Source organism: Macrobrachium nipponense, chromosome 9, assembly GCF_015104395.2.
Source record: "Macrobrachium nipponense isolate FS-2020 chromosome 9, ASM1510439v2, whole genome shotgun sequence".
Classification (NCBI taxonomy): Eukaryota; Metazoa; Arthropoda; class Malacostraca; order Decapoda; family Palaemonidae; genus Macrobrachium; species Macrobrachium nipponense.
The window spans coordinates 79,551,333-79,565,054 of NC_061110.1; positions in this window are offsets into that span (position 1 = coordinate 79,551,333).

The following is a 13,722-nucleotide window of genomic DNA, read 5'->3' on the forward strand; positions in this document are numbered from 1 at the left end:
ATGCTCTATAACTACAGTATTTTGTATCTATACAAAGATAAGTATTTTGTTGATATAAAAGTCTGAAAATAAAAATTTTTGCTACCTCAAATATTTATATGAATATTTTCTATGAAAATTAGCAGAGCATGAAAAAAAACTGTGTATGTACAACACCATATCATGCAGTCAGTCAGATTAAGATTTGAATACCTGGAAAATCTGCACTTCATTTTATTATTGTCAGCAAGTGACTATAACAGCGCTTCTGAAGACAGTAAATTCTTACCAACGTGGAATGCTAAATAAAGTGGTAAATTACAAGGAAGTGTTATAAGGAAATTTATTATTCATTATTTATGTTTTCAGATCTCAGAATTTTGGTTGCAATAATCTTTTGATGGCTGAAATCATGTTTACTGTTTCCTGGATTTTTTATTACCTTGTAGCGTGGACATCATTATTTTCCCTTTTTAATACTAACTGTAAGGTTTCTAATTTTAAATGTTGTGCTACTGCCGATTAGAAATTTACTTTAGTAGAGTTCATTCATATTTTTTAAATTATACTGTACTATAATCTAATTATTACACAGTTCATTATATTAATTACAATATAGAATTTAATGGTATTTTTACAAAACCATTTTCTGGGCTCAGCTCGTGTCGCTGCGCGAAATATCCTTTAATCTATTATTTCTAGGGTAAATGTACTAACACACACCAGAGAATAAATAAATAAAGAAAAAGGTCAGTACAACTGACTCGCTCACCCTCCAAGAGGGTGTCGGTATGAACACTATGGCGAGTGAGACCACTACCACGAGCCGCTTGCCAATAGAAATCTCCCACTACAAAATCCCCACAAGAGGGGAGCCGACCCACAGAGTGGGCAGCAACTACTACTACTCCATCCCATGCTGCCGACTGCTGCGCCTCTGGTGGACATCCTTTTCAGTTAGCGCACACTGTATACACGTGCCCTTTTTTGCTCTGTGTTTTTGTGCCCTTATTTTTGGATTTACTCATCATGGAGCGTGCAGCCATCGCAGCAGCTAAGTTAAGTACTCAATGTTTATTGCTATTTGGTTTTTTCCGTCCTTGAGTCAGTATTTGCCGTTTTTTAGGTATAAATACGAACTCTAGGTCGGAAGCATGGCAGCATGGTTCTGCCTCGTGGCGGGTTCGTTCTTGGTCTTCCATACCCCAGAAACCTTCCCTTACTTTAGTATGCTCTATTTTTAGTCATCCTATTTGTTTTAGGGTACAGTCTACGCGGTTTATGTCATGCATGCATGTCTTTTTACCTTACGTAGGCTTCTTCTATCCAGACCCTAGCCACGGCTCTTAGTATCGGCCCCGGCTAGCTTTGAGTGGTAGACTTTCTTTCGGGTTAGTCGTACACTCCTGGATTTTTTCTCCTACTATTTTGTTTTCTTTCTTTCAATGTTTTATTTAATTTATTATGTTTTTGTTAGTGTAGGCGTCTGGCTTCATCTAGCCTAGGTTATGGCCCATAGGGCCCATGCGCTACCGCTCTTCAGTTCGGTTGCTTCCTTATAGCTTCTCTCTGATCAGCCGGTTGTGTATTCTAGGCCTTATCGTTTCATTGTTTTGTTGTTACCGCCCCGTGGTCACTACGTGATCACGGAGCAGCCAGACGCCTGTCCAGTCATATTCCCTCCTCCCGCTCTTCCATAGGGCCGGGGGGAGGGTTGGTCTGCCCACGCTCGCTCCGCATACCCGAGCCTGCCTCCCTCTCCCCCCAGGCGGAGGGAGTAGAGGGACGGGACAGACCCAGACTGGACTCGACCTCTCCAGCTTCTCGGTCCGGCCGGATGGCTAGGGGGGGGGGGGGGGGGGGGGGGGGGGGACTGGCCTTTCCCCCTCCGTCGCTTCTCCGTCGCTCCGTTGCTAGCGCGAGTCTGTGTGCCCTCTCGCCCTTTCCCACCTTACTGGGGCTCCTTTTCTACCGGAGCTCCGGCATCCAAGTGGAAAGGTGCTAGTTCACCCCGCAGGGTGGACTGAGGCATACAGTTGGTCTCTACTAACCCCTCCGTCGCGCTGAGGTCGCGACACGCTCCGCCACGCACTGGACTTAGTCCGGTACGTTCGATTTTTATAGGTTTAAGAATTAGTTATGTTAAACTAAGTAAGTTTATCTTAAGCTACCTTAAACCATCCCCCCTCCCTTGTCTGCCTCACCGGATCTCTCCGGGGTTATAGCCTATTCAGGCGGTAAGGGAGGGGTTATGCCCAAATTTTTTCCGAGCTCCGGCATGCAGCGGAGTTCTTCTGTCCTTTAGCCTGTAAGTGATAGCCTTTAAGATGCTCATGTGTCTTTTCACTTACAGACCACCAACTGTGAGCATCCGGGATGCACCGCCACGCTTCAAGACCCCTGTGGACATGAAGTTTGCCGGTCCCATGCTCCATGCGCGACTCCGCACGGGGACCTCCAAGTCTGGTATCACGAGACATGCACCATCTGTTATGATCTGGTGAGCCAGCTCTTAGACGGGGTAAGTATTTCCAACTCCGTTAGCCAGTCCCTACTTCGTTATAGTTCTTAAGTTTTAAAAAATTCTAATCTTTCTTAAACTTAAGATAAAAATACAGGGGATTTCGCATCCCCTATAATTTTAAGTTAAGCTTTTAATTTAGTTTTAGTTTTAAGTTTAATCTTAAAAACTAATAAATACCCTCTCTTCCAGGCTCCGGCTGTGAAGGACACCGCACTGGCAACCCTGCGGGCCTGGGTCGGCGGTTTTGGGAAGAACGCCGCCAAGGGTATGCCCTACATTCTCGAGAAGAGGTTGGCGGTCCTGATCTTCCCCGGAGGCAAGTCAACGGGCTACGTCGACCCAGCAGAGGCGGCCCCGACTATTGCGTTCATCCAACAACAGCTCGCTGCCTCGTTGACGGATCCAGGCCAGGACATCTCCTCGGAAGTCGCGACGTTAGATCTAAACATTGAACCCATGGTAGGTGTAGACGACCTGTTGGTCGAGGTGAGTACGTTGGACGCCCAAGGGATGCCCTTGGGTGCCACTGGATCTTCTACCCTGCAAACTCTCCATCCTTCCAAGGCTTTACAGGTACAGAACTTTATACTTCTCCTGATGCTTCCGTTAGACCTAAGGTCAAAGGACAAGCAGTAAAAACCTTGACTAAGACGTCGTCGTCGTCTAAAAAGACGGCGTCGGCGTCATCATCATCTCGTAAGTCTCCGGCTAAAAACCCCGGAGCAGAGAGGTCTAAAGCTTCCGGGTCCGGCTCCAAATCCTCTAGGAGTAGATCCTCCAGGGAGAGATCACACACTCCAGCGGAGTCAACCGTTCCACTACCTTTGGTTCCGGTTCAGAGCCACCCGTCCACCTCCGCAGCAGCTCCAGCTCCGGCTTTGGATCCCAACGCTGGCCTGTTGCAACAAGTGGGCGATCTGGTGGGGTCTCTAAAAACCAGTATGGAACAGATGTTCTCCCGGTTGTCTGATAGGATCAACTCCCAGGACAACATTATCGCCGGACTGAGCCAAGCTCCGCTAGCTTCTCCCCCACCCTTCAGCACAGGGGGAGCGCAATTGCCTCCGTATGACTCTCTACCTCCGTTCAGTATGAACAATCCTTGGAGAGTAGCGTCATACGCCCCCTTCCAGGACGGGCTTATTTCTATCCCGGAATGTGGAACTCGGAGGATTGAAGACTTCGAGTTCTACCCGGAAGACCTTCAGCCTCCGTTCATCGGCTACGCCAGGCTCACCGCCTCTGCCATGACTCGAGACGATAAGGTACCTAAAGAAACAGTCCTCTATTCACGAGACCAGGCTCAAAGAGAATGGCTCAGGTGTTTAGAGGACATGGACTGTTCGAACACGAAAATACAGCCGTTTAAGAGTCCTTTCACAATCTTTACAATGGAAGAGAGTACCCCGCTCCCTTTCTTGACAAAGATTGCTACGGTTACCATTCCAGCAGCCCAGAAGGGGGATTCGTTGCCTCAGCTGAAAGAAGCAGGACCCTACGTCTCCTTTACTTCCCTCAGCCGGTGAGTTGTGGGAAGATCTGCCCAACACTTTTTCTGCGGGCAAACTCAAACCAGACTGTGCTATGGAGCAGTTTGGTGAGAAGCTGCCTAGACTTCCAGATAGCCTCATTCAGGCAGAATTTGATGCCAAGTCTAGGTTGGCCAGGTCTATCAATACCATGGCCATGACCGAGGTGGCTACCATTTCCTATGGTTCTGAGCCACTTTTTAAGCTGATCACCAAGTCACGACTCAAACGGTGCAGTCTGATATGTTCGAGTTCGCCACGGCTAGAACAAACTGTAGGAAACATGTCCTCCAAGAAGCAACGATTCGGCATGAACCGAATAAGTTGCTTGCATCGAACATCTGGGGAGCAGACCTCTTCCCAGATGCGATGGTGAAGGAGGTCCAGGCAGAGGCTACAAGGCTTAACCAAAGCCTTAAAGATCGTTGGGGTCTTACGGCCAAGAGACGCCAAGATCAAGTTGTCAGAGGTAAGGCTCAGAAGAAACCCAGACGTTTCCAGCCTTACCAAAAGAAACAGCCACACTTTACCCAGCCTGTTCCAGCTGTCCCGTTGGTGCAAGCAGCCCAACCTTCTACCTCCAAGGCTCAATCGCAGCCTATCTATGTCATTTCCCCCCAGCCTCAACCCTCCACCTCTTACGCTCTCTCCCCAGCCTTCAATCAAGTCTTCGAGGGCCAGGCTTCCCAGAAGTATGACCGCTCGGGTAAGGGAGGCAGAGGTAAGCGATCCTTTCGTCAGAGAGGATCGGGAGGGTCCTTTAATAGAGGAAAGCATTTCAGGGGAGGCCGCGGAGGCTACCAACACCAATGAGGACTTTCAGGTAGGAGGGAGGCTGTTTCACTTCCGCCACCGGTGGAATTTCAGCAAGTGGGCGCAAAGCATTGTGTCAAAAGGCCTGGGTTGGAGTTGGGTAGCGAACCCGCCCCCATCCAGACCTTTCCGCCAACTTCCATCCAAAGAATTGACGGAGTATGCGGAGGACCTCCTTCAGAAAGGAGCTATAGCGAGAGTCAACAGATTAAAGTTTCAAGGGCGCTTGTTCAGCGTTCCAAAGAAAGGCTCACAAAAAAGAAGGGTAATCTTAGACTTGTCCCGCTTAAACTTAGCCATTCGCTGCGACAAGTTCAAGATGCTCACGATCTCGCAGGTACGGACCTTACTTCCCCGTGGGGCCGTCACCACCTCTATCGATCTTACAGACGCTTACTATCATATCCCTATTGCAAGGCACTTCCGTCCGTATCTCGGCTTCAAGATAAGAGATCAGGCATTCTCCTTCAAGGTAGTTCCTTTCGGGCTCAACGTAGCACCCAGGGTGTTCACGAAGTTGGCGGAAGTGGTAGTTCAACAACTAAGATCGCAAGGGGTTATGGTAGTAGCGTATCTCGACGATTGGTTAATCTGGGCTCCAACAGTCGAGGAATGCCACAAAGCAACACTGAAAGTGATTCAGTTCCTGGAATATCTAGGCTTCAAGATAAACAGGACCAAGTCAAGACTCACTCCAGAGTCAAACTTTCAGTGGCTGGGCATTCAATGGAATCTATCCTCCCATACTCTGTCGATTCCATCAGCCAAGAGGAAAGAAATAGCGAAGTCAGTAAAGCAATTTCTGAGTCACAAACTTGCGTCAAGAAGAACCCAGGAAAGGATCCTGGGTTCACTCCAGTTTGCATCAGTGACAAACATCTTGATGAAAGCCAAACTGAAAGACCTAACCAGAATCTGGCGCTCACGAGCAAATGTCAGGTCCAGGGACAAATTATCCTCAGTCCCTCAGATTCTACGCAATCGACTACGCCCGTGGGCAAAAGTCAAGAACTTATCGATATCAGTGCCCCTTCAGTTTCCTCCTCCGGGGATTACCATCCACACAGACGCTTCGTTAAGCGGTTGGGGAGGATATTCTCAGTTCAAGAAAGTTCAGGGAACTTGGTCACCTCAGTTCCGTCAGTTCCACATAAACGTACTGGAAGCAATGGCAGTGTTCTTGACTCTAAAAGGTTACGTCCGCCGAAGTACTCCCACATAAAGCTAGTCTTAGACAGCGCAGTGGTAGTCCATTGTATAAACAGGGGAGGCTCCAAAGCACGTCATCTAAATCATGTCATGGTAGCCATCTTCTCCCTGGCGGACAAGTTCAGTTGGCACCTCTCCTCCACCCATATAGCTGGAGTGAGAAACGTCATAGCAGATGCTCTATCCCGATCAGTACCTCTAGAGTCGGAATGGTCACTGGACAGCAGTTCGTTCCAATGGATTCTTCAGAGAGTTCCAGGCCTACAAGTGGATCTCTTCGCATCCCAAGCGAACCACAAACTCCCATGTTATGTGGCCCCCAACCTGGACCCTCTGGCCTATGCCACGGACGCCCTGGCCCTAGACTGGAAACAACTGGGAGAAGATTTATGTCTTCCCTCCAGTGAATCTTCTCATGAAGGTACTGAACAAACTCAGGACATTCAAGGGTCAAGTGGCTCTAGTAGCCCCAGACTGGCCGAAGAGCAATTGGTACCCTCTAATTCTGGAACTGGGTCTTCGCCCTCTTCGAATTCCCAGTCCCAGGCTCTCCCAGTCAGTGCAAACGAAGACTGTGTTCGCTTCCTCAGGAATTCTCAAAACCCTAACTTTATGGATTTCATGAAGTTTGCAGCGAAAAGAGATGCGAATATTGACCCTCAAAATATTCTCTTCTTGGAATCTGATAAAAGGGATTCAACTTTGAGACAGTATGATGCTGCTGTCAAAAAGTTAGCAACCTTCCTGAGAGAATCAGATATTAGAATCATGACAATCAATTCAGCTATATCCTTTTTCAGATCTTTATTTGAAAAAGGCTTAGCAGCTAGCACCATTACGACAAACAAGTCAGCCTTGAAAAAGATTTTTCAATTTGGTTTCAACATAGACTTGACAGACTCCTACTTCTCGTCTATTCCCAAGGCTTGTGCTAGACTTAGACCTTCTGTAAGGCCTACGTCAGTATCATGGTTCTTAAATGATGTTCTAAAGCTGGCTTCAGAAACTGATAATGACACAGGTTCATTCATAATGCTCTTAAGAAAAACTCTATTTTTATTAAGCTTGGCCTCAGGAGCTAGAATTTCAGAACTGTCGGCATTATCCAGAGATCCGGATCATATTCAATTTCTTCCCACAGGGGAAGTGCTACTTTCTTTCTCCGGAACGTAGTTTTATAGCAAAGAATGAAGATCCTTTGATGAGGTGGGAACCATGGAAGGTTGTACCCCTTCCACAAGATATATCTCTTTGCCCAGTATCGACCTTACGAGCCTTTCTGTCCAGGACCTCCTCATCCTCATCGGGTCCTCTCTTTATGAGAGAAAAAGGTGGTACTTTATCTATTAAAGGCATCAGGCAGCAGATCCTGTACTTTATTAAGCAAGCCAATCCTGACTCTTTCCCAAAAGCACATGATGTCAGGGCAGTAGCCACCTCAATTAACTATTTCCAACATATGAATTTCGATGAGTTGAAAAAATATACTGGATGGAAATCGCCGACAGTATTTAAGCGTCATTACTTAAAGTCCTTGGAAGCTCTGAAATTTTCAGCAGTTGCGGCGGGTAACATAGTTTCCCCCGACTCTGCTTAATCTTTAGTAGAAGATCCAGTCCTCCTTTCTACCTGTCTCACCCAACAGTTCGTCTATGCCTGTCAGGTTCATCTACGTTTACCTTGGGTCTTAGCTGCTCTTATGGTGATATGGTGGGTGTCCCTTATTTTTTTGCTAGGGGCACTCACAATCGATTGTATGTATTGATCTCTTTGATGTGATCCCCTTATTTTTATGCTAGGGGATACATCTTATTTACAATGGTTACGGGTTTTGTATATTAAGTCATATACATTCCCTTCATATATTATTATTATTGAAGTTTGTTCTGTTCAAGTTATTGTTATAATTGCTTTTGAGTTCTTTGTACATATCTATACACAGATACTGCTTTTAACATATATTCCAAGTAAGCCCTGTATATATGTAAAAATTAAGTTAATTTTAAGAAATATTATTAGCATTGTTTAATTTAAGTAATATTTCTAATTTTGTATCATTGTGTATATGTATATTTATTAGCAATTATATTCCTTCTTTTTATGTTATCTTTTATTTGAGACCCCTTTTTGTTTAGTTGAATTTTCTTTACAATCTTGTGCTATTTCTCTGGTACGATTTCGCGCAGCGACACGAGCTGAGCCCAGAAAAGGGATTTTGACGTAAGGAAAAATCTATTTCTGGGCGATTGGCTCGTGTCGCCAGCGAAATATCCTTTAATCTATTATTTCTAGGGTAAATGTACTAACACATACCAGAGAATAAATAAATAAAGAAAAAGGTCAGTACAACTGACTCGCTCACCCTCCAAGAGGGTGTCGGTATGAACACTATGGCGAGTGAGACCACTACCACGAGCCGCTTGCCAATAGAAATCTCCCACTACAAAATCCCCACAAGAGGGGAGCCGACCCACAGAGTGGGCAGCAACTACTACTACTCCATCCCATGCTGCCGACTGCTGCGCCTCTGGTGGCCATCCTGAAGTTAGCAGACAATCTTGAGCGATGGGATGGGTAGGGCGGGATTTCGCTGGCGACACGAGCCAATCGCCCAGAAATAGATTTTTCCTTACGTCAAAATCCCTTTATTATTAACTTCTAGAAGACTGTGTGTAAGTTGTGTACAATATCTTGGTGTTTTCAGTCTGAGATTAATAGATTTTTATAGATGTTTTATTAAAACTAAGTAGGACTTTTCAGATTGAATGATTTCTTATTTTATTGTGTAAAATAATTAAATTACAGTAAGATTACATCATATTGTCATAAGTAAACCAAGATAACTTTTACACAAAAAAGTACAGTACATTTTAGCCACTAATGTGATGATGCAGCAATAAAAATATTTCTCCACATCAGTAATAAATAATTTGCAAATCAATTAACCCACTGATAATTGTTTACTCGACTTGACCTATAGGAAAGACACACGCACAGACTTTTCCAGAGGGTGATTAGTTTGAGCGTATTTATTCAGTCATGTTGCAGCATTCTTTGCATATGTGCAGTATGTTGTAATACCCTCTTTAAATAGTCTTGCCACCACATAATATATAGAAGTTAGGATCAGCTAGAAATGTTTTTGTATTTGCAGATGTGTTAAAGAAAATTGTAGGTGATAATAGATTAAAATAAAAATATATATATATACATCTTTAAGAAGTGTTGTAGTAAGTGTTGTGCAGTATCACGACGTATCAATAATTATGATCACTGCCGGAAATTTATTTCATTTTTTACATTAAATAAGCTAAGGGTACTACATGCTAGATTCTTAAAGTTGGTAAGCTTGCTGCCTTGATGCGACAGTGTGTTAATGTTAATACAAAAGTGAATGCATTTTCCTATACCTTAGATACCTTGCAGAGCGTACAGGGTCCTCATGTATCAGATGGTTTTTATCTTCCTCTGTAAAGTAGGTTTCTCTCAGATTAATGTCTTTGGATATATTGGATGCACTTATGCCTAATATGTAGATATTGTGACCAGTTAAAAGGTTTCCATTAACTGGTGTGTAGTTTTTATTAGGTGATACATACAATTAGGGTATGTTCAATCATGGTTTTATATATATCCTGTTTGTGTGAATGACTTGAAACTTATTACTTATGATGAAACTTGTCTTAAAATACTAGTTATACCTTTGAAATGTTTTTCTGAACTTTTTATAGATAAAAAAACTATCTTTTCTAGTCAATTTTCATGTACAAGGTTTATATAGAACATCAGTTTTTCTTCTTGACAATTATGTTGTCCTTATGCATCCAGTCATATCTGAAGTTCAGAAGACTTACTGGGTAGGGCCCATGGTGTATACATGAAGAATGTATGTACTGTTTAATGTAATTTTTAAAACAATATTCTTGTAGCTGTTTCTTGCATTTTTAGTGGATGCTGTTTGAAGTTTTACATCTTCCTGTCTAATGTTGCATGTTTTCTTCTGGTATCTTCATTGACTACCTGTATTTTTTGTCTTATTAAAGCTGAAATAATAAAAAATATTCAAGAAAAAGATAATTACTAAGCACATCAAAATTTATATAGAAAAAGATCATTACTAAGCACATAAAAATTCAATAGTTTTAAAACTAAAATTTAGAAAGAATATATTGTTTTACTGTACTGCAAAATAACATGAATACGTAGATGTAATTTTTCAAGAAATTCCTAGGTAAATACAATTTTGAATACTTTGCAGCATTGCCAGCAAAAAACAACTGTAGCTTCTTTGACTGCTATACATATTGCATTTCATTCGGCCTTCATAAGAGCATTTTACCAAAAATCTTTATGTATATATTTAATGTTTTGCAATATTTTGATCATAGAAAGTCGTCTTCATGATATAAATCAACCACAAAATGTTAATATATAAAGGATTCCAGTCAGGGCAAGCCAGTTAAAATAACAAACAACTCATGGAGTTATGGAAAACAAATGGTGGAGTATCTTTAGTGCCAGAAATGGAATTAATGGCCAGGGAACAGTGGTAGTATCTTGCCATTTTACACCCCTTTTTATGTTTTGTCACACAGTTCCTGATTTCTTGCTAAAAAATTTGAATTTGATACATTTCTCTCCTATTTATTAAGGGCGCTGGCCAGCTAATGCCATTTTTTAAGGACAGGACTTTGACATTCATATTCATACCACTTAATAAGGTGACTTGGAACATCTCTGAACCGCATATGATTTTCACCTCTGACCTTTGCTTTTGTGACGCCAGTGCAATTTATCCCGAAAATAACCATTTTGCAAATTCTCTCTCTTCCCTTGATACTTATTATTACTACCATATATGGACCTGATGTAGATCTCCAATCAAATGAAGAGTTTGTTTTTTAAGAGTAATTTTTTTTTGCTAGATATGAATTTTTTCATTATGGTAAAAAAAATAAACCCTAAATTAGGAAAAAAATTTAAGAAAAAAAATTAAACAAAAACTGGAAAAAGGGGCTATATTTGATTGTTCTATAATGTCTTTCAAAGTTATTTACCAAATTTCAATGGTATAGCTTTAAAACTAAGGGAGAAGATAGAATTTGAATGTCAGTAAGTATAGTTTTGAGATACGGGCATTCAAAGTTTTTCTTTGTATTTTTACAAAGACAGTGTTAATAAATCATGATTATTATGAATTTTATGTTCCTTTTTGGGTATTAATAAACCAAAATTATGTTATCATAATTTATCCATAAATGAAGATACTTTAGCTCAAAGATCATAGCCTGGGGCACTGCTTCAGGCGAGACAGGGCACTCCTTGTACACAACACCCTCTCTCTCCTTCACTAAGTCTGCTATTATCACCAATATTATGATCTTCTGAACTTTTATTAGAGTCAGTTTTCTTCCTCAGTATGTTAGCGAGATGTTTTGCTTGTCTTTTCCTCTTTGGCATGATGAAAACCATACCAAAACAGAAAAACAGATGTAAGAGCAAGCAAATGTCAGAGGTGAAACTCGAATGTGTACTCTCATGTTTCTGCTCCCACTGAAGTATGTAAATCTCTACAGATGCCATTGCTCACAATTTGTTTGATAATAATTATCAAAATTTCCAACAACAGAAGAAATACTGCATTTTTTTGTATGGATTAATGTTTTTGGCTTATTGAGTTAATTTTACTAATTACCCTGTAACTATGAAAGTAAGAGGAATTTTGACAAAATATTTTGTATACGCATTCTCCATTGCTATACGAAGCTTTATGAATTTTTTCATGATTGCATTTTTTGCCCTACATTGGCCAGCCAGCCCCCTTAAACATCATTTGTTGTTGTAATATAATGAGTCTTAAACCTTTTCTTTGTGCCATCGTCAGTGCCTAAGCTTGTTATTCTTTTGGTTTTTTATAGCTGTAAAGTGAGAAAGAGAGGACTAAGAAAGGTCAAGTGCATCTGTTATATGGTAGGTTACATTAACTGGTCCAAATTTTGATCTCTCACAGGGTTGGGTGTAGACTTCCTTTGGAGTCTACACGTCCCAACCAAACTGTTGCCTTGTTGTTAGTTTGGTCTTGTCAAGAGTTTTGATTGATGGTATATTTTTCTTTGAAATTGTTGACCCCTACGCAGTGGATGTGGATGTAACTGATTTTCTCAGTAATCCACTAATAATGTTTGTGCTATGAATCTGTTCTTTTAGGATTCAAGAATCAAACTGAGCCAACTTCTCAGTGTATAGTGTATATTGCTATTAATTCTGATCTTATCCTTAACTGACTGCTCAATTGCATGTTTCATTCAAAGAAAAATTACACAATACAGTATTATCCTTTTTTTTATATATTATTGTATCATTGTGCTGTACTTTGTTCCAATTGAAGACCAGCCTTATGCATCCAGAAGTTTATTTGGATGTTGAAGTTTTCTAGTCATTCATGTATTGTACAGTACTTTGGTGTGATGCGTATATTATTTTCTATTAATTAGTTGTTCTTTTTTATGTACATGTGTAATATACACTATGTGTACATTTTATGTGATAATGCTCAACTACGTATTTATTTTTATATTGTATTTCTTTTGCTACATGGTTATGTTGTGGTGAGGTCTAATTTAACTAGCAAGATCTGCTGCTTAGTTGACAGAGAATTTTAATTAAATACAAAATAGAAAGCTTAATTGATAAAAGAATGTGAAAGTACCATGAATTATAGCCATGGCATTGTATCACTGTTAAGGAGAGTACTACCAAAGTAAAACCAATGAATGAAACACTGTTTTTATATCTCATAATAGTGTATTTTCAAATAATTTTTACAGTAGAGTACTTTAATTTTATGACTCCTTATGTTGCTGTTCTTATATACTGTAAATAATTTCAGCAATCCTATTTTAGCCTAAATTTTATGACATAGGAGATAATAAATACTGGCTTTTTGTTACTGGCAAATATTAGATATATGGTAATTGTGTGACTGCATATGATGGCATCAAAAATTGCAGCATTCCAATGTTGGAACTAAATTATGATGAGCTGGATAAAATTCTGACCCCAAAGAGTCTAGGTAAACTGGATTATAACTAGCAATTGTCGTTTTGGAGCCTTTTCTTTGTCCTGGTATTCCGGAATAAAATTAGTCCTAATCCCGGGATCCAAGGAATTCCCAGGATTTTCAATTGTCTAAAATTGCATATTATACCTAGTTTCCCTTTCAGGTTTTTGATGTGCTTAACATTACTAGATATGCAGAAATATTACTGTAGATTGACTGTCTTATTAATTCCACCTAATGTTTAATTCCAGCATAGATATATCTATATATAGATATCTATATATCTATATCTATATCTCCCCCTCATTTTGGGACCACCTTGACGTGGTGAGGGGGCTCTCGAACCTCAGGAATCTCTTCCCAGGTTCGAACCCAAGAGTCCCATATGACATTATATATTTTCGAGTAAACTTATGTGGACCTTTCCATTTTTTGCCAAAATTTTTGAAAGCAAATAAATGAGAAAACATATCATGGCTTAACTTGGAGTTAAATCCGAAGCTAAATAGTGAGAACTGTGGTAGATCCATCATCTACCCGACAATGTTCGGACCTGTTTTTCAGGCGGAACTATTCTGTGGAGCTGGACCACGGATTCCAGGGGGGGC